The 21,931-nt window shown below is 44.7% G+C and overlaps 1 protein-coding gene across 2 annotated transcripts in view; it reads left to right on the top strand.

Moving 5' to 3' along the window:
- Nucleotides 1–985: 985 nt before the first annotated feature.
- SEMA4G (semaphorin 4G) overlaps nt 986–21,931 on the top strand; it is a 662,424-nt gene continuing 641,478 nt past the window's right edge. The window contains exon 1 of one of the 2 annotated variants that reach the window (XM_078643647.1): nt 986–1,379. The gene's annotated coding sequence lies outside the window, so the exon portion shown is untranslated. The remainder of the gene's footprint in view (nt 1,380–21,931) is intronic. The other variant, XM_078643648.1, reaches the window with a different exon arrangement.

Here is a 21,931-nt window from a genome sequence, read left to right as displayed (position 1 = left end):
GACTCCTAAAAAACCAGCCTGGAGAATCCATCCCAAGGACTCCTACATGAATGGAAATTCCAGGTGACCAGCAACAAGTGACTTCTGATCAATCCAGTGCTGGCATATCGGCCATTGGATCTCTCTGGAGCTACTATGGAGAAACGTGTTGTGTATCCAGTTTCCTCTTCGAACTCATTATTGTTGTCTTGTGGTATGTATTTACTTGGGCTTGTATTTTAATATAACAGTGAGTTTTTGCTTTACATAGTCAGACTTCGGAAAGCCAGTCTATCAGAACCGGATCTATTTAGTACAAACCTACTTTTTAGCGGATACTGTTTTCGAAGTTTTACTTCGAGGGGGCCTGTTCTTTGTGACTAGGCCCTCAACACATTTATTTATTTATTTTATTTATTTATGCGTTTTTATATAGCGCTGACTTTACCCGAAGGTGTCAAAGCGCTTCACAATAGGAACAGAGCTGATACATGAGAACATTACAAGTGAACAAATTACAAAAGCAAACGTTACATTACATGAGGCAAAAGTGACAATCGTAAGCAAACAAAATACAAGAGGTAGCAAACGCTGCATTACAGGAGGAAAAAGTGACGTGTGCAAGTTACAAAAGCGTACAAAGTACAAGTAGAGGTATAATACTGCAATAAATGGAGGACACTCAAACACAAGAACAAACGTTACGTAGACAATGGTGGCACTTGTGCAAGTATCGAAAGCAAACAAAATGTAAGAGGCAGCAAACATAGTGTGTTACAAGGCCTCTCCTTTGCAGATGGATGCTGCGATAAGTCCCCCAAAGGCAAAGTGTCTGCTTCCTTTACAGTTGCGTGTTTTTAATTGTCTGTAGTTGGAGGCTGGCAAGAACTTTCTCATTTTGCAGTGTGAAACGGACACAAATAAAAATCTCCTTTTTCTTCCGCATAACGAATGCTGTGGTTCGTGTTGAACGCCCTTTCGATACTTCCACACACGTTGTGTTAATAGTACAGCAGGTACGCTCTTCTAGTCGGGTTCTGTCAGCCCCGGTGCAGTGCAGAGACACGGTGGTTTCTCCAGCCCTTTGTACACGCTCCATATCCAGCGCTGTTGCTGTGGGAGGCACAGGGGTCGAGGGCTTGCAGTCGCCCCTCGCTCCGCTGGGTGGCGACAGAGAGCCTGCGCCGGGCCCGAGGAGCTCTGCCCGCAGCCTGGCGAGCGCACCGGAGCCCGGCACCGCACACGGCCCAGGAGGAGGAAGAGGAGGAGGACCAGAGGAGCTGCGAGGCCGAGGAGCGCGCCCCCTCGCACGGCATCGAGTGTGTGCTTCCAGCCCGCGCCCCTGCCGCCCACCCCGGGCTCTGCCCTGCTCTCGGCGTGACCCGGCTACAGGTACGCAGGTACGAGTCCAGGGGAGGCTGAGGCGCGGGGTGCAACCAGGAAGAGTGCGGGGACTGCCAGGCACAGGGAGGGGATCCCTCTGCGCACACGCACGGTGTGACCCTGGCGCCCCTCGGTGCCCACCTGTCACCGTCCGCACCTGTCCCCCTCACCCGCTTCTGTCCCGCCCCCGTGCCCTGCCTCTGTAACTCGCTCTCAAGCCCTGCTCCTGTCAAACCCGCTCCGCACCTCGCCTGTCCAGCGATTTCCCCGAACACCCACCTAATATCCTGAGAGTCCCTAGCCCTGGCCGCGCTCTTCCCTCTCACAGGCACCCCCGTGCCACGGTAGTCCCCGTGCACACAGGCGGCAGCTGCTTCAGTGCCTCAGAAGCGCGGCCGCCCGGGAAAGGTCGCTCTGGAGGGCACCTGAGGCAGGTGGGACATTTATTCCTGAGGACACATCATACACCTGGTTAAGCGATCGGGGTATTTGAGACACAATGGTAGAAATGTCAAAGAGAACTGGATGTGTGCAGGTCCCCTCACACATCCAGGTACGGTGGACGTTACAGTGGTGGGGAGTGGGGGTCGGTGGGGTCTGCTCCGTTCAAATGAGTGGTTTGCTGCCAGTGACACGACACGTTTATAGTCTCGATTATAGGGCATGTTATGTGGCGTGTGATGCTGTGGCACGGGTGGTGTGGGGAGTACCCAAACATGTTGCCCATCATCTCTTGTCATGGCTGATTTGCAGTTTATTGTATACACAGCACCGTTGTTCTCCCGCTGTGTCCTGTACTCTACTGTATTGTATAGTTATTTATAAATATGTGTGTAGTCTGTTTACTATTTTAATGTGTAAGAAGCAGGGTTGTGTTGTGTATTGTGTCGTGCTATGCGCCATGCTAGCCCAGTGTGTGTGTGGGGGGCGCTGCTATGCACGTTTAAGAAGCGCATGTGTGCAAACGTGTCATATTTGTGTGACTGGTCTAAGGGAGTTGTGTGTGTGATTGTGCAGGGGTTACTATGTGTCCGAAGGTGTGTGGGCACACAATAGGTGTACTGTGTAAGGGATTGTGCAGGTGTGAAGGAGCGTGCAGGTGTGATTATTCAATTGGGATCGAGCGGTCCTGGGTTATATTGTGTGCACGGGCACTGTAGGTCTGCGCAAGCAAGGGGTGCAGGTTGGGTAACAGAGGTCTGTGGGTTTCTAAGAGGGGGTGCAATGTGTTTAAGCGTGTACCATGTGTGCAAGTGTTGCAGTGCGTATCAGCATTCTGGTGTAAATGTGTAAAGGTGAAGTGTGTGAAACAGCACAGGGCGTGTAATCTGTAGATGCTTTTATGCATATTGTGCAGTGTGGGCTAAGGGAACTGTGGATATTCCTATACACTGACACGACGTTTACTTACAAGTACGCTGCAAAGGTGGCATTCTATAGCATGCTATTTTTGCTTGTTCCATTCCTGTAACAGTTCTCTCATGTAACGTAACTGGTTCTATTGTACAGTGCTCTGACACCTTCGGGTAAAGTCCGCGCTTTATAAAAATGCATTAAATAAATACATGTAAAGTCCGCGCGTTATAAAAATGCATTAAATAAATACATTATTTAATAAATGTATATGTGTGAGAGGATCGCGGTGTTCAGTGTCTACATGGATGGCGTGGAGGTAAAAGGCTGTAATCCGTCATACGTGTTCCGTGTTCAGTGAATTAACGGATGTTGTATGACAGAGGCCGAGGTCTCATCACACCTGTGCGGTGCTCAGTGAATGATGGATGTTGAGTGACAGGGATCCCGGGATCCCATTTCCAGCCCCTGCACGGCTGAACGATGCAAACACCGACATACGTGAATGTATTGCCTTTCACCATGTACAGCGACGACCCCTCCTCAGCACACTCCTCGCGCCCCATTCTGCCCGTTTATTTCAAGCTTCCGATATAAATCGCATACACAAGCAGGTGTGTGTGTACGACATGGAGGGGCACGTAAACACGGGGCGCACGTGCACGCAGACGCACCGTGCGTCCACCGACCTGCGCGCGCTTTGTTGCGCCAGGGGGCGGACGCACGCGCTGCGCTGCTGTTTAATTGACTGGAAACTCAACAAATGATGTGGTGGCCGCGCCGCGGGAGGGGATTGGCCGCTTCCAGGCGTGGGCCACTGTTTACACAATGGGACGTGGTGGTCACCAGTGGCCTCTCGGCTCAGACCAGGGTGTTGGCGGTGCAGGAAGAGGAAACATATATTCATTTTTTGTTTTAAGAAGGTTTATTCCAGCATTTCACCGCAGGGCACAAGTACCAGTGTTTAGGGACCTGGAACAACTGTTCCTCACGCATAATGTGTGACGAATCCACATTGTTGCGCCACACAACTCGTGTCGCACTGTGGATGCGTGAGAGATAGTAACGAAGGTGGAGATCTTGTTAAAGACTGGGGGGGGTGTGTCTGCGTGATTCCATCCCTGTTTGTATATTTTCTGCTGCACACCATTTCCTGCCACCCTACCCCAACAACCAGTATGACAGTGTCTCTTCAGAATACATTGTCATTAGTTTGCTGACTTTCAGTTTGAATTTGTATTTCTTGTTGAACCTGTACTTGGTGTTTGTAGTACTTTGTGGCAGGGGAATCAGGTTTGGGTCTTGGCGTCGGCTCGACATCCTGTGATTCTGGGCAAATCACTTAATCTTCCTGTGCCTACCAAATATGAATGTGTCCTTCTGTGATGTAACTGGTGCTCGTGTAAAGCGCTCCAATAATTTCGCGTCGAGTTTGCGTTATATAAAACTGTACAAAACAAAAACTAAGTGTTGTGAGATAGGATAGCTGTGTTGTGGATGGATAACGTGAAGAGTGAGTGTTTTTAATGGCTTCTGTGCCATAGGAAGTCACTGGTGAGAGGCTGCCCCTCATAGACCCCTGGTTATTTGGGCATGCTGGTTCTCTGTTCCTCTGCCCTGGCATTTGGCACTGATCTCCCTCTGCCCAACCTGTTTGATGTCTACCCGTATGAAGCCTGACTGGGCACACATTTAATCGTTTATCAATAAAGAATTCATGGAAAGTGGTAGTAGAGGAGATAAATGACCCACCCAGTGCCCATCAGTTGTTGTGCCAACCAGAATATCCAGCTGCCACTCCTTGTGCCAGTGGCTCTAGTAGAGGGCACCTAGAACCTCTTTTCTGTGGTAGCGGGTCATGGCTGTTTTGCAGTTAGTAGTAATGCACAGCCCCTTTGTCTTCTTCTCTGTTTTCTTGCCCACACCTAAAACACCGATGCCCAGCTACACCCACAGACATCTCTGGAGGAGACATCACTCAGTGCCAAACTTATCCCTAGATGTGAGCAACCTGATGCAGGCTGAGCAGCTGCTGTGCTGAGCTCACAAAGGAAGGCAACCTGCAAGGAGAGCTGCTCTCCATTCTCACCCTAGATGTAGCCTCACTGGCCTTCTCTGCGCTCAAACTGGCTACAGCAACCATTGACTCAAAGACGACGCTGCCTCTTACAACATGGCAATATTCAACCTCCCAAGGCAGCAGAACCAGCCTCCTGTTGTTTCCCTTTGCCTCTTGCCCTGCTTGACAAAGTAGCCACAAACCCTGGCAAAAATGGAACACCCTCACCTGTGGGATTCCAGCTGGCTAGTCTACAACAATTAGGCCCTAAGAAATCTCCAGCCTGCCTCATGCGAGGCTACAGCTGGAGGAATGTATGAGGCCAACACTGAGCCTTTTAAAGGCTTGCATGACAAGTGCGGCTAAAGCTTGGCCCACCAGTGCCTCATACGTTGCAAACTTGTGGAAGTTGTATTTACCCAGAAGTTTCACGACACTGTCCTCATAACCAGTAATAGGCCGGATGCTATGACAAGGGTTGCTGCTCTGGCTCAGTTTTCAATGCATCCCTCCTGCCCCCATCCCTCCACATGCCTTGGGGGCAAAGAAAGACCATAGTTATGTTGAGAAGCACCTAGAAGCTGAACTCTCATCCGGGCACAATGGAACTCTCTATATGGGTATGGCTAAAACACGTTTACTTAGTTTGTGATGCTGTACAGTCTTGTACTCTCTCACTCACCCACTCTCTCTTTGTTATCCATCTCCACCTGCATTACTCAATGGCTCAAGGCTCACTGCTACCAGAATTTGAAGGACTATCAAAAGGTTGTACCTCCTGCAATAACTTCCCATTGTAAATGCCGCTCTCTATCAACATGTCAATGCGGCTCTGCTTATTATTTAACCAGGTCTTCCAATTAAATCATGGAAGGTTATGTGCATCCCCACTCTTTTTCAGCGTCCTCCTATTTGATCAGTTCTAGCATTTAATACATTTAGGGCTGGCACTGTCATGGAGTAAGTATTTCTGAGACATTAATGTATTCTTCCACCCTCCAAGCCTGACCCATGATAAATGTCCATTGGAGTACCTCAGTGGTCTATCCTAATTCCAGTAATATGTTATGTGTGTTGTTGAACAGAAAGGCTATAGAAAAATATGTCAGTAACCTTTATGCCACTGATGGCGGCCTCCATCAAATAGTGTCAACTCTCGAGGACGATGAAACAGCAACTCCTTCAAGAGTGATATCAATTCTACTAAACTGGGACCCGCCTCACACTCAAAACCCACTCAATTGGTAGAACGCAACAACAGTTTGAGATTTGGGCTGGGGCTCTGTCTACCAAATTATGAAGTGTTTCGTCTTGCTAAATCTAAGAGCTTAGATTTCCATTTAGTCTTGTTAAAAACTACAGCCACCCATTTTGGATATAGCGTGTTCTTCACAAGACCCTCACAGTTTCTAAGCAATTGTTTCCGCGCTGTGGTGCACAGTGTGATACTCCCTAGGCTGAACCATACGTTCTGTTTCCAAGGGGATTCTCAAATCCTTACATTTGCCTGATCTGAGTACCCAGAACATGGCCACCGGCTAGTCGCCAGCTTCTGTAAAATGCGTCCAATATCAACTGTAATTCGGCAGTTTATGTGTGCGATAAAGTGTGGCTCAAGCTGTTCCATTACTGTTTATCAAGAGGGCAGTTTTGCATGTAAATTACCCAGCATGTCTTACGTTTTTGTGAATGCGTAACAGCTTCCTAGAACTGAAAGCAAAATCTGCTTGCGTTTTAGTGAAAAAGATTGTTTGGTGGCATCTTCTTCAGAAATTACTGTAAAACCCTATAAACTATGAGATTGAATCATGATGTGTCTGGCTCTGTTTTCAATGTCACATGGTTTATAAAATGAGCACCAATTAGTGGGCAATGGGCCACTGTTCATACAGCACTGTGGCAGGGAACTTTATATGTCAACAAGCATTGGCAAAGCCAATAGATGTTGGTTAAATGTTCTAATGCATGCAGCATTAGCACATTATAGAGACACACAGGAGACAGCTAACAGGAACAGAAAGAGAGTGCTAGTGTAAGGTAGTTCCTCATGCAGTTCAATGCATTCAAGTGAGGTGAAAGGATACACTCAAAAAGTCATTAGCATTAGATGAGAGATGGATAATCCACTGGGCTGATGGACAAAGATCAAGCCAGTGGCTAAAAGAAGCTGTTTAAAGATAGCCAATGGCTGAAAGAAGCTGTTTAAAGATAGCCAATGGCTGAAAGGGGCAGGCCCAAACCACTGTGTGTATTTTGGAAGCCATAGGCCTTTTTGATAGCTGTGCTGTCAAATCCCAGACTGAACAAACTGTTATTACAATTGTCAGGAATGTAAAGTACTCAGAATTTTACGAGAGGATGTGAAATAATTTTCTGGTTTAGCGGTATTCCACCTGACAATTGTTTAAAAAATATTGGCTACAGTATTATTATGAGGAAATACTTATGACAAAAATGTCAACAAGGTATGTGGATATAGGTAAGTATAGGTTAACTTTATTTACCTCCACCTGAATATACCTTGACAATATCTTCAAGGTATGTAGATGTGGAGGTACGAAAAGTAAACCTATATTTACCTATACACACTTACCTTCTTGATCTTTTGGTCCTCCATATTTTGCCCTTGGTATCCTTGTAGTAATGTGTTTTTGGATCAAGATTTTGACATACAGCCGGCTTAGCGGAGTTACTTGCAGGACTGACCGCCATTATTCGCCCTCACATTGGTGGTGATGTGAAGAGCCCTTTCTGTAACAAACACTCCTCCTGGATTTTGGATTTTCAGTGCTGATAGGTGTGTGCGAGTGTGTTGATGACCTGGCCTCCAAGTAACGGTTGTTTTTATGTACTAATGTGTTGATACATTCATTAATATCGATGTTCTGTAAGGTACAGCATGCTCCCTTGATATTGATTTGGGATATGTGAAATAATGTGTTCCCAATTGGATAATGCAAGCCACAGAGGAGTTGCATGACATAATAGAGGTGCAAGGCTGTAAGCTGAATTTCTTTATATGGTCTGGTCATTCAGAAGTGTTATGCATTGTCTTTTTATGCACAATAGGGGGTGTTTTATTGCTTATAATACATGGTTGCGCCATCAATCTTCCCTAACCTGCTTTTAAATCGTTAGACGCTTGCTCCGAGTCCTGCCGATGGAAGAGTTATTTATGTTACATGCAAAGGAAAAGCGGAACTGGTCATGTAAAAACAGCCACGCATTACCCACCCAGCTTGTAATTTGTTACTAACTTGTTTTAAGCCGGCTTTGTGGCTTGGAATGTTTAGGACAATAAACATAGTACCATAAATGCCTCCTTATCAGGCAGTGACACTGAATTTTAAAGGAAGGAAAATGCAAGGAAGACAAAACTTTTCCTTAATATTGTGAGTTGTGGGTGTGTGCTGCTCAGCCGCTTCTTGTCGTAGTGTGTGCTGGCTCTGGCAGCAGGCACTGTGATGTCACAACTGCACCTTAAAATATGGTATAAGGCCTCCAACTGTACATGATGAGTTTATTTCAAGTCCTCGAGGACTATATAAAGGAATGAGGCCAAGGGTTCCAGTGTGAGGACACGGAATTCAGAGGACACTTGTATTGTAATTTAATTGCATTTATAAAGCGCTTACTACTTGTAATGAACTCCAGTGGTGCAAACATATCTTACTTCCACAAATGCCTGCCACTGTGACAATAACTGTGAACTGGTAATAAAATAGGTGTGAAGAAAGGACTAAAAGGTGATGATTTGCCTCTTTTATTGATTTAAACAACAGCCGCATTTTTGCTTTATGATCTGCCTCTCAAACGACTGCCTATTCTGGGACCACCTGGGGCATCACAACAGTAATACATTATTTTAGTGAGGTATTGATGTCAGTTTCTTACTACATGTGAGTAGTGATGTCAAAGCTTTAGTGTAAACATTTCAATTTACAGTTTCTACAGGCTTCCATGGTTGATCTATTATGTTGAAACAGCACGGTGGAGTATTGGGCCATATTTTCATTATAGGTGAGCAAGGATCTCACACTTGCACTCTAACATCATCATCAGTGGCACATTTTGATACCATGATGCCAGGCGTCCATGCATTGTATAGCTGCTCATTGGCATGGGCACCAATTAACCAAAATGCTAGGACCAGCAGATGTGGCTTGACGTATCCTTCAAACACAGATGACATCGCTGGGTTGCGCTCTGGTTCCTACCTGTTCCTCCCACCACTTCCTACTTGCTGCCGAGGGACTGAGGAAGGGCAGAGAGTGGATACTGCAGAAAGCCAATCATAGTTACTTTCTTTTCTTGGTGCTGCCTCCATGACCCCCGAGACCTGTTAGACCAAGGACCACACCTGGAGTTTCAAAGAGCAAGCCAAGGGTAGCAGCCAATACCGCAGGCTACAGCTAATTGTGGACAGTCTTCACAGGTAAAGACCATTCATGGGAAGCAGGCAGTGTTTAATTTGTGCCAGTGATTGCAGGAGGTCGGTGAGTAAAGTTGGCCAACACCAGCACTAATTTTTGAGGCCTGAGACTTATGTTTCATCATCATACTTCGACCCAGAAAAAGAGACAGGAAGGTAAAAAGGCAGAAAGAAGTAGGAGGAAAAAGATAGAAAACAGTGACAAATGGTGAAACTGAGGTGAAAGGAACATAAAAGAGCGAGATAAAGAGATAGGAAGGGTAGAGTGGTCGAAAAGGAAAGCACGAGGTGGCATCAAGACAAGAGAATCTGGGCATTGGGTAACATTGGCGTTTGGTACCAGCAGCAGCGGTTGCTATGAAAAACGTGGAGCTCCCACACTTATTAATTTTTACAAATAAGCATTGGTATTATGTTGATATGTGTTGCCATAGACGCGAGGGCGGACACTGATGAGGCAGGCCCGAAGACCACTGTCCCGCTCTTCATTTTTCACATGTTGCGCCCCCCTCCTTGTGCCTCAGTGGTCGGGGTCTTCTTTAGGCCCACCTCAGGCTGGCTGGAGATCTGCAGACGTGCTATCCCACGTCCATCTTGATTCGAACAAAGCACCAGGCTTTTAATAGCTGTGGAACTAAATAGTTCCCTGGAGCAGAAAATCACCAGCTCTCCCGTCATCTGTTTTATGTTTTGAAAGGAAACAAAACAGTCAAGTGCAGCAGACTGCAAAATATTAGTGTAGCACATAATGTGTGAATTTACCCGTGAAGACTTTATTCCTGGGCATGGAATACTGTACTGGGAAGCCTGCGCTGAGTAATTCACAAAAGATTTTTTTTTTTTTACTAATTCTGGAATACACAGAACACTTATCTCATTTGTAACAATATATTCATAGGGAAATTGCCATACTTCGAAGCTCCAAAGATGTTCTAGTGAAAGTGTTGCTCTGAGACTTTACATTTGCTAACTTTCATCTCTAAATAGCACTTTTCTATACCCATCAATACGGCTAGCTTTTATGAACATCCTATAGTATTGCATGTAACAGGGATGCAAATTGTTTACAGCAGTGGTTCTTAACCTATGGCCCAGGGACCCTTGGGGGTCTGTGACGTCAACTCAAGGGATCAACAACTGCTTCGAAAATTAAATACTATAAACAGATTAATAAGGTATAAATAAATAAAGAAGCAAAATGTAAAATTGAAAATCTTAAAACTTTCTGTACATATGAAGGAATTTGAAATTGAAGCTATAAACTTAAGTTGGTATCTTCCGATTGATTTGTGGGAGCAGCCAAACAGAATATAGATTGAACGATGGGTGGCCTTAATTGAATTTAGAAAAGCTCCAACCATCACAATGCATTTGAAGCATCAGAATAAGTGAAAATAGTGAAATATATGTTTTTTTACCTAGGAATCAATAATAGCTGGTATCCAAAGCCCCCCCCCCCGGTCCACAGGCCTTGAGTGAAGGACGTTAATTGTAGCAGTTCTTTTAGACATGTAGGTCTCCTGTCCTTTTCTCACCAGTGATCTGGAATCCTACCTCTGCAGCCAGCAGTGTCTCTCCATTTAGTCTGCAGTCGGTATCGCCCAGAAGAATGGCAGGGGAATATGTAAATTCAGACATCTCTAAACCATGACCTTCACTTGATATAGTCTTTTTTGCAGATGACTCCAGCTCGCAGAGAATTAGTTGTCCACATTTTTTTTTAACTTGGTCTAAAACCACACAGTGGAAATCACTTTATTTCATCCTATCGTATTGCAGATGTAAACCCCATCGAATGGCTAGAGCCCTGGAACCCTCACATATCTGGGACATGTAGGAACCAATCATCTTTCTAGCTTGAGTCCTTCTAGATATAGAACACCAGTGGCTAACAAATGCCAGAGTTCATGTGACTACTTCCTGCTTTGAGTGAGAGATAAGAGAGCAGGAGACAGAACAGGAAGAATACGTGAAGGAATACAAACTACCAGACTTTCTCAATATATCCAAAATCTACTGGGAAATTTACAAAATATCCAAGATTGGGCAACTAAGAGAATCCACATTTTCTGCGGAAATAGCTGTCTTGCAGAGGCAAACCATCCAACCTATTGTTTAAGAAAATCGGCCCAAAACCAGTTTGACATCTAAAAGTGTTTAACAAGGAAAAATATATTTGTGAATTACAACAGGAACAGGCAACAAGGGTATCGCCAGCACCCCAAATGAGCATAGTTACACATGTCACAACAAGATATAAATTGATAGGCTTTCGTGTACTGGGCTACAGTGAAGAGCATGTGATGAACCTGAAACAAAGGTGTTACCCAGGAAGGTTCTAAACTCATGAGAACATTTGAAGATGGCCTTCAAATAGATACAGAAATGTAAACTCTAACCACGGAGCATACTCTCTGACATATGATTGAAGACACCTAATGAGTGATTTCCCAGTGCCAGTTGCAGGGCTCTGTAATGAACTATGCCACACTGTGTGGTGAGACCTCTAATTGCCCTTAGTGAGATGCTACGTGTACTGGGATACAATACACTTTTTCCAGTCAACATAATTGGTAACACATTTGATATGACAATAGTTACCCTTTATTGATGCTGAAAGGTAATTGTAGGTCATAAGATTTTTAAACATGAACAAAAATCGTGATAAGAATATTTTGTGCTTTTTCAAGCCACTTTACATATTTAAATGTAAAAATGCAGACATACCCTTATTTAGAAGCATTGATTCCTGCTCTTTTGAAATGGATCGTCATTTAGTTGACTTAGGAATTATGAAAGTCTTCAGGCCTGATTACGAATTTGGCGGTTTTGAAGCAGGCCGCCACGCCAGCGCCCCGCTCCAAGACCGCCAAACCCGTAGTCTGGCTGCCCGCCATATTCCGACTGGAATATAGGTGTGGCAGTCCTGTCGCGGCGGTGCCTTTCAAAGGCTCGTATGTGATCCTTAGAAAGGCAGCGCCATGGAACCACCTCAGTGAATTCCAGTACGGTGTGGACTTTGAAGTCCATGTTGTGCTGGAACAGGGGGGCACACCACACGCCCCCCTGCATGCATCCCCTGGCCCAGAGGCACCCCCTTAGTTTCCTCACCGCCACACTTTTCATGGCAGGCTCACAGTCATGAAAACTGTAGCGGTGAGGAATACTGTAATATGCTTGGCGGTGCAGCTGCGGCACCACCAGCATATATGGCGGCCTCAGACCGCTGCAACACCACCAGGGATGACGGATCCCCTGCAGTAGCAGTGGTCCTATGGTGGTCCGACCCCCCTGCCCCCCTCCCCCCTCAACTAAATGTGGCAGTTGGACCACTGGTTCGGCGATAGCTGCTCCGCCACTGTAGGATTGGCGGTTTTGATTGGACTGCCAATCTCGGAATCAGGCCCGTAGATATGCCAGCTTTGCTGTGAAACCTTTACCTTGAGATTACATGGTATGCACAAAGGTTGCATCCACTTGTAAATTCACTCTTACATATCATCAGTGTTAAGCATGTTTGAAAAGTGTTACTCTTTCAAGAAGTATGAAGAAACTAGAATGCACAAGGGCTTTTGGTGAAAATCCAGCGCTGTAGAAAGCAGCCCTTGATGACCAGTGGCCGTTGCTTTCCGGCACTGTGCCGTGTGTAAGAGCGTCGTTGGCTTTATAATCCCCTGACAGGGGGACGTAGGGCTCTCGCCTGCGCCCCTCATCTTAGTGACGTGCACCTTCTGTAGGCCCCACTGAAAGGCAAAGGCCTACATTACGAACACTGCTGGTCCATTTTCTACAAATAAGACCCAGGCGTAAAGAATGAACACCTACCGTTAGCATGCATGGATCCCATCAAGCCACACAGATCAGGTAGCATGTTGACTGTTTCACTGCCTAGTTAAAATCACCAATTTACAGAATGCACCGCTGTAAATAGAAAAACGCTGTGATATCCACCGTTGCTTATTTCCCAGTAGACCACAAGCTGACTGTCCGTGGGCCATATAATCAGAAAATTCACAGCGCACCTCTGTTCTTTTGGCGGCCCGCCACCTTATTATGCACCAGAAACTGCACACGCAGGGCGTCAGGAGCAGTGCCAACTTCCCCGAGGTGCGGAGGTATTGCCAAGACCGTATTTACTTACCAGGATACAGATAGTCAGATAATTAGAAAAGTGGGGGCAAGCGAGCAAAATGGCGCCGATCACAATGACGAGGCTCCTGCAGCGCGCAGCTCACAGCTGGGACCCCGTGTCCGAAAGGGGGCTCCGCCAACAAGGCCTGGTTCTACATCTAGCAGCTCTAATACCATGACTTGTTCTTTTACTATTTCCGTTATCACTTTGTTTCCCTTAACGTTAATGGGCCCTTAGGCAGGATTGACTGAGGGCCTCTCATTTTTGAAGTTTTAATTTCTTAACCAAAGAGCTCGTGTGACAGAGTTGACACTGAGAGGCCTCCATCGCACTAGGACGGAAACCTGTAGGGGTTTCACAGTGTGTCGCAGCGGGTGCATTAACGGAGCTGTTTCAATATATATGAAACTAGTGAGCAGCATGTTACACTCAAATTTCTCCTGCAGGTCTTTAAGCCAGGGAGGTTTCTCCCTTAGCTTAGATTCTGTGGGCTTTAGGATGTACACATTTCACTTTCTTTCCTTCTCTGCCCCTTTTCAAGCGTTGATACATTTAGGTTGTGTGCCCCCTTTCAGCTACGTTTCCCTTGTTTCATTATTTCCTGTTATGAGTCTATTTCCCTTCTTTTCCATTAGCTCAATTACTATCTTGTTCAATTGTCTGGCTATATCCCTTTAACTTGAGATTTAGACTTTGTATCTCAAATGCTGAGTGTTTTCTGCTTTCCCCTTTTCCTCTTTTTTCCTTCTCCTTTTCAAACTCACTTTCATTACTAGAGGTCTGCACTCCTTTGAATACTAGTTAAATGACCGATGCCCCTTATAATTGGACAATTACTCTGCTCCTGTTGAAAAGGTACGTAATAAACAACTGAACTGTGTTTCTCAATGACTACATTTTCTTCTATATCCTATGCTCATCTAAGAGTTCTTAATAGGATTTTCCATTTCCTCTCCACTGTAGTCGGCTTTCCAGTTTTGAGGGCAGTCAGTTGCTAACGCCTTGATTATTGTAATGCACTGCATAAGGCGCTACCTAAATATCAACTGCATTAATTGCCGATTATTCAAAACCTGACGGCCATAATCTTTCTCAAACTCCCTCCATGGTCTGCCATATCTGGTATTAAACAAATTAATGACCTCACTGGTGCATTTGTCACATGAGGCAATCTGGGGCAGCGACCCTGCATTTCTGCAGAGGATTAGTTTGATTTTCCAGCCTTCATGTGAGGTGAGTGAGGGCCTTTCGACTGTCAGGAGATTCATAAAGTTGGAGCCGTGGCCGTGCATCCTCTCATGCTGCTGCCTTGCTATGGAATTCCTTGCCCCAGTCTCATCCTTTGAAAATACATCTGGCTTCTTTCAGAAGAGCTCTTAAATCCTGGCTCCTAGTGAATTAACTTGGCTTTGCTTCTCCAGGTAGGCCGCTTGTCAGCCGCCTTACAAGCCCCAGACGGACCACGTGAAAAATAAACAAATACAGTCATTTTTGTAGGGTCGTTTGATCTAATTTCCTCAACTTTTCTATTTATTATCATTGTTTGCTTTTTCACTTCTCTCTTTGTCCATTTCTTGCTTTGTCTTCGTATTCAACCCCTTTCTCCGCCCTCTCCTCTTTCTGTCTTTTCATTCTCCTTCTACTATCTACTAGAGCTCAGTACCGGTACAGTACAGCAGAGTGCTCTTCTCAAGGAAGCTGGTACTGAGCACGTACAGATGCCTGCACACAGTGTGTGGGCTGGCAGCAGCGAGAGAGGGTGGGCATGGGCCTCATTTAGGAGTCGCCAGGGTTCGCAGCTGCGACCCCTGTCACCCTGCATGTGACCCCTGGCACTGCCTTTGCGACCCCTAGCGTCAGCAGTGGCAACATCAGTGGCGGGAACAGAAGCAGCTCGTCCTTATGGACCTCGGTTAGGGGCTTCACCCTCCTTGATTTATGTCAATTGTTAATTATGCGAATACATTATTCGCTAATATTTTAGGAAAAAAATGGAGTACAATAGCTGGAATATGACTTTCCCTGGCAGCTCAGGTAAGTAAAAAAAATGCTTATAAATATATGTATGCTGTGTGCATGCTTGCAGTTTTGAGTGTGTTTATGTAACTTATGTGTGAATGTGTGTGCACGTATAGGCAGAGTGCGTGTGTATGTGTGAGTGAGTGTCTGTATATGTGTGAATGCGTGTCTATGTGTAAGCATGTGTATGTATGAGTGAAAGTGAATGTCTAGGGGCATGTGAAGTCACTTCCACTACCCCAGGCATTTTGGTGAATTGACGTCCATGGGGGCGGGGGTGGGGAGCGGGGTGAATTCTGAGGATGGGAACATGGGAGGTACAAATGACAGGCCAAGATAGGGCAAAGGTTTGAGGGATGAGGCTTGAGGGGGGTATACGAATGCCTATATGCAGTAAAGAGCTGAGGACAGGGGCCTGAGGGCGGACCCAGCGGTGATGCAAGGTTGGCTTTTGACAAACTTGAAAATGGTAAATACCCAATGCACACACACACACGGTTGCCATATGTGCCTGTGTGATAATGCTCCTTTCCACTATCTCCTCCTGCCCAGCCTGTGCCCAGTGAGCGCTGTGCAGTGTTCAGGGTGAATGGAGCATGTGCCTTTACGGTGATGTGTGTGAGATAGAAAGAGAGAGAGCCCTTGAGACTCCACAGCTCACTGTAGGCAGAGGGGGTGCTACAATTGGGCCTTCTTGGCCTGACCTGCTCTGCTTGTCTCTGCTGAGAAATCCTGGCCTAAAGTTTGGATTCCCATGCTGCCGCTGCTGCTGCTTTGGACAACAGGGGCCCTGAAGCTGGCTGCTTGGATCATTGGGTTCTCTGTGGCCCCATTGATTAAAGAGGCACGCTTCCTTCACTGCACTATGAAAGGAAAACCTCTAAAAGTTTTTTTCAGACTTCATGAATTAGTTCTCTTTGCTCAGTACCGGACACTGACATTAACATGGAGGGGCAGGGGTGCTTTCCTCCATTAGTTGCAGAAAGAAAGGGTATTGTAGTTGCATTTATGAGGCGCTTAATACCTCTGATGAGGTGCGAAGCACTTTTAGTGGACAGGTTATATGTGGCTGGAACGGTGTGGGTTTGCATTTTGGCCTATGTACTTAGTGCTTTGGTGTTGTGCATGGTGACCTCGGTGGCTGTGTTGTGCCACTTGTCACTGGACTTGTGTAGTGGGGTGAAGAGGAGTGAGTGACTGAAAGATTTAGCGGGCTTAGCATCAGGGACGTATCTTCAGGGAGGGTGTTTGGGGTGTTACAACCCCTAATACATGTATTTTCTGATGAATAGTTGGGTTCAAATGCTTTCAGTTGGCTATGGTGAGGTGTCTGTCGCATTTCACCTTTGATTTTTGCATGCGCACACTGACGAAAACACGTACACACTCTCTCATCTCTGTTTCCAAAGTCCTAAAAAAATGTTGCTAATTTTTCAAATTATTGTCTTTCTCTCATACCAATCCGCATTCCTCTCCCTTTCCGCTGCCCATTGAGCTCCCATTATGTGCCCTGCTTGTTCATATAATGTACTTTAACATTATATGCCAGCATAATTGTCGAAAAATTAAAAGCTCACTCCCTCCCATCTTACAGACCAAGCTACACCCCTGCTTAGCATTGTTGTGAATGGCTGGGAGGAGGGGGATTGGTTGTAAGGTTAGCCCTGCTCCACTGTGTGCCCTTGGACTCCCACAAAGGACAACATGTGGCTGGAAGGTCTGTGCAGTTTTCCTGGCTGCTGGCTATGGTATCCAAGATAGGTGAAGCTGTCATAAGATCTCATAAACCATAGGTCCTTGCACTGTTTTACTGTGAACCATAATAACTATATCAGAGCATTTTAGGTTGTTACACAGCCCTAGATTCGGTACGCTGGATGCATAATATTTTGGTCGCCTTGTGACAAGCCTCGGTTTCAAACATGGAGAACATTTTTCAGATTGTTAGAATATAAGAGGTATCCTTGTTATTCAGTGCACCAATTCTTAATAGAACCACTGGAGTATGGCTTTGGGCACCGGCACTCATTCGTTTACAAATCAAGCGCTGACCACTGGCACTCATTCTTTTACAAATTAAGCACTGCTCATGGCATTCATTTTTTGGGGACCCGGACTTATATTTCATTCATGAGACTCCGACCCAAATAAGAGAGAAAGGCAGAACATGGGGAAAGAAAAGAGGACAGAGAAGACAGCGAGGAAGAGAGGAAGCATGCAGGAAAAAGAAGCTGCAGCAGAGATAAAGGACCTAGAAGTGAAGGGTGGTGGATGAAAGAGGCATGAGATGGAATGAGCACTAGACATCCTTGGTATTCGGCACGCCGACATTCAACAGCGCTGGCCGTGAGCATCTGAGAAAAACTTCAGGAAACAGACTGTTATGATAAATGAACCAAGTAGATCTGGTAAGATTTCCAAGTAGATTTATTCTTCAAGGAAGACCTGAACATCTTCATACCAGACACAGCTGGAACAACTGCTCACCGATGCCACGGGCATGACATCATCTTAGAACCTTCTAAGGCATCATAAGGATGCACATTCTAATCAGTGAACATGTGAGTAATGATAAAGTGATAAACCACATAGCATATGAATATAACACATCTCCCCCTTTATCAACACAACAAATATGAAAATAACTATTAAACAAAGCTAAAAAACATAATAAAAATCAAAAAAGAAATCAAGAAATATAATCATTCAAATAAACAGGTAACCTTCTCTCACTAGCATCCCTCAAAATACGTGAAGCACCAGACCCATCTCCGTTCCTTGTAGGCATGGCATCTCTATCAGATGCAGTCGCCTCATCACAGAGCGAAGACTCACCACCTTGTAGATTCGAAAATTCCCCATCCTTCATCAGCATCCATGGCGAACATTGTTCATTACCATACCTACCCTCCACATTTTCTCCATGTTTTCTCTCTCCCCTTTGGTACAACGCCACCCTCCTCAAATTCCACACTTGCCCATTGGTCAATCTAACCCAATTACCTCCAACAGCTTTCACTTTAAACGGTCCTCTGAACTTATTTAACAAATTACAATATCCTCCAGGTTTTACTTTCACCCAATCTCCAATTTGATAAAAACACTTCTGCTTCAGAGACTGTTTCTCATACTGTGAATCACCCTTTACTGATTGCTTACGCATCCATGAAGGAAGCAGTTTTGTGCCTGCCTCCCTTCCCTGCATCATTACAAAAAGAATTTTGCCCAGATCGTTGTTGACAGTTGTGCGATACGCCCACAGCATGACACTCACAGACTCAATTACAGATAAACCGGCTCCATGAGCTAATTGCATTGTACCTTTAACCATGCGGTTGATGCGTTCCACAAGTCCGTTTCCTTGCGGATTGTATAACGCACAACATGTATGTTTTATACCAACTGATTCTAAAAATTCCTTCATTTCCATTGTTGTTAGTTGCGTGCCATTGTCAGTTATTAAGATATCTGGAAAACCTTCCCTTTTGAAAATCTCACTCAAAACAGCAATAGTTGCTTTTGTCGTGATATTGTTCATAAAAGCAACCTCCACCCATTTTGATTTGGCATCAACCAATACAACTGCATACCTCTCATTCTCCTTCAAAAATGAAAATGGGCCAATAAAATCCAAGCAAACCTTTTCCCAAACTCTATCAGCTAAAGAAACATGCTGTTACTCATCAGAAGACCCAATTCCTACCCTTAATCTTTTCTCTGATTCCTTTCAGGCCACACACCTTTCCACCCAAACCTTCACCTGCCGATCCATAGACGGCCACCAATAAAACTCTCTCAACCTCCTTATGGTCATTGTTTGCCCCATATGCCCCTCATGCGCTAGACTTATCAGTTTTGCATGCAAACCTTGTGGCGGTACAAATTTATCTTCATGCATGATCACTCCATCCTTGGTAACAGACATCTGGTCCACAATCTTCAAAAATGGACGCACAACAAGTGGAACAGAACTTTCCCTTCTACTGTCACCCTTCACCATTCTACAAACAACAATGAGTGTTGCATCTCCTTCCATCTCTTTAATCAATTCTTTCCTTTGAATGGCACCATCCAAACTCTCTAACGCGTCATCAACACTTGCCACAACCTCTTCTGTTGAAAAATCTGAAACAATCACTTCTTTGTCTGGCAGTCTTGACAAGCAGTCAGCAACCTTGTTACACCAACCTGGAACATACTCTACTCTACAATCACAATCTTGCAATTTTACTGCCAGTCTAGCCAACCTACCAGAACAATTACTTATTCCTCCTGGCCCTAAAACTTTCAATAATGGTTTGTGATCAGTGCGCAACCGAAAGTGACTTCCCCACAAGAACACTCTAAAATTACTTGTTGCCCACGCCGCAGCCAAAGCCTCCCTCTCTATAACTGAATAGTTATGCTCAGACTCTGACAACGAACGTGAGGCAAACGCTACAGTCCTTTCCACTCCATCAAGCACCTGTGCCAAAACGGCTCCAATACCTACCCCACTGGCATCCATGGTAAGTATATTTTCCAAACCACTCTGAAAAGGAGTCAACACACCCGCATGAACAATTTCCTTCCTAATTAAGTCAGAAGCAGATTGTTGCATTTTCCCCCACAAAAACTTTTTTCCTTTTCTTAAAAGCTCCCTCAAACATTCCGTTTTTTGTGAAAAGTTCAGCACACATTTCGAGTAATATTCCACTAAACCCATGAAAGATCTCAATGAGTCCCTATCATGTGGCACCCTTGCATTTGCAATTGCACTTGCTAGGTTTTCTTTTGGTCTTATACCTTCTTTAGTGACTAAATGTCCCAAATACTCCACCTCGTGTGTTTTGAACTAACATTTTTCCCGTTTTAACGTCAATCCAGCCTCTGCAATTCTTTCCAAACCTTTTGTAAGAGCAATATTATGTTCACTATCATCCTTTCCGAACACTAAAATATCATCTTGGAAGACAACAGCCTTGTCAATACCAGACAAGATTGAATTCATCAAGAGCTGAAACACACTTGCGGCGGAACACAATCCAAACAGTAGTCTACAAAACTGGAATGTGCCCTCCCCTGTGATAAATGAAGTCAGTGTTTTAGAACCTGGACTTAGTTCTACCTGATGATATGCACTCCGCATATCTAATTTGCTAAAAACTTTAGCACCATCCAGCATTAATATTAACTCATTAATGTTTGGTAAGGATAACTATCTTCCTTGATAACATTTCTTCATCCAACTGTCTGGCCAAGAAGAAAAACGTCGCCAAATTTGTTATGATAAATGAACCAAGTAGATCTGGTAATATTTCCAAGTAGATTTATTCTTCAAAGGAAGACCTGAACATTTTCATACCAGACACAGCTGGACCAACTGCTCACTGATGCCACGGGCATGACATCATCTTAGAACCTTCTAAGGCATCATAAGAATGCACATTCTAATCAGTGAACATGTGAGTAATGATAAAGTGATAAACCACATAGCATATAAATATAACACAGACTTTCTTATTTTACCAATTAAGCACTGGATGTTATGTCTGATGATAACGGGAGCTATTCAATGATTCGAACTCTGGAATGCAGTCCCATAGTTGATAAGATCTCCAGTGTATTAAATCAAAGAAATCCACAATTATAGTCTGTCCTTTAGTCACTTCAAACTAAGATTGTTGCAGGTGCATGTCAGATCAGTGGAATTAGAGGTGGGCGAGCCAACACATCACAGGGAGCTGAGCAAGTGCCAAACCAAGGGCCTAGCTTGGCTCTAAGAGCTCGTGCATGAGCTGAGCCTTGAAAAGATTTGGCATGTAATTTATTCAATGTGCATCATGTGAAAATATGATAAAGTCTCTTTAAAAATAAAAAAAAGATATACTTGTACTGCAGGATTTCATCTTATTGCACCATAATATATAACAGCATTGAGAGGTGTTTATTAAAAGTCACAGTTTTTAAGCATGAACTTCAAAACATTCCTCTTCCACCCTCTGCCCTGATGACAATGTCATTAGTGAATAAAGAAGCAACATGTTTTCCATGTATACTCTAAATGTAGTCTAAATTCTTATTATAGGTGGAGCAGCATTATATTCTTTTAAATCCAACACAAGGTTTTTGTACAGCGCACATCCTGAACTCAAGTATTTGAAGGCGCTCTCATAAGTGATACTGAAGAGAAAGGAGTCTCATTGAAATGAAATATTTTTCTAGAATCAAACTATTTGCGAGCTGGCCAGCCATGATTAATCACCGCTTTTCTTGTTTCACATTGCGCACTACAACCAAGTAATAGGTATCTTTTTTTCTGTCTCTTGTTGTTTGTCTGCAATTCTTGGTGCATGAGGCTAGAGTGTGATGGCAGACAGAAGCCACATCTAAGCTCAGCTTCTTTTCAGCTCAAGGTTTCAGGTAGACCTCGGGATGAGCCACAGCCAGGTGTCTGGCTTGAGCTTCCAGTGACTCAACCACCTCTACGCTACAGTATGACTCTGTATGATGACACATACAACTGAACCCAACCTTGTAGTTGATTGCAGATGGGAGCTAGGTATAAGAGAAGTTGCCATCCAACTGTGTGAGA

The sequence above is a fragment of the Lissotriton helveticus genome, chromosome 5_1 (genome assembly GCF_964261635.1).
Source record: "Lissotriton helveticus chromosome 5_1, aLisHel1.1, whole genome shotgun sequence".
NCBI lineage: Eukaryota > Metazoa > Chordata > Amphibia > Caudata > Salamandridae > Lissotriton > Lissotriton helveticus.
Note: the sequence above shows the minus strand (reverse complement) of the source record. Positions and strands in the feature narration are given on the sequence as shown.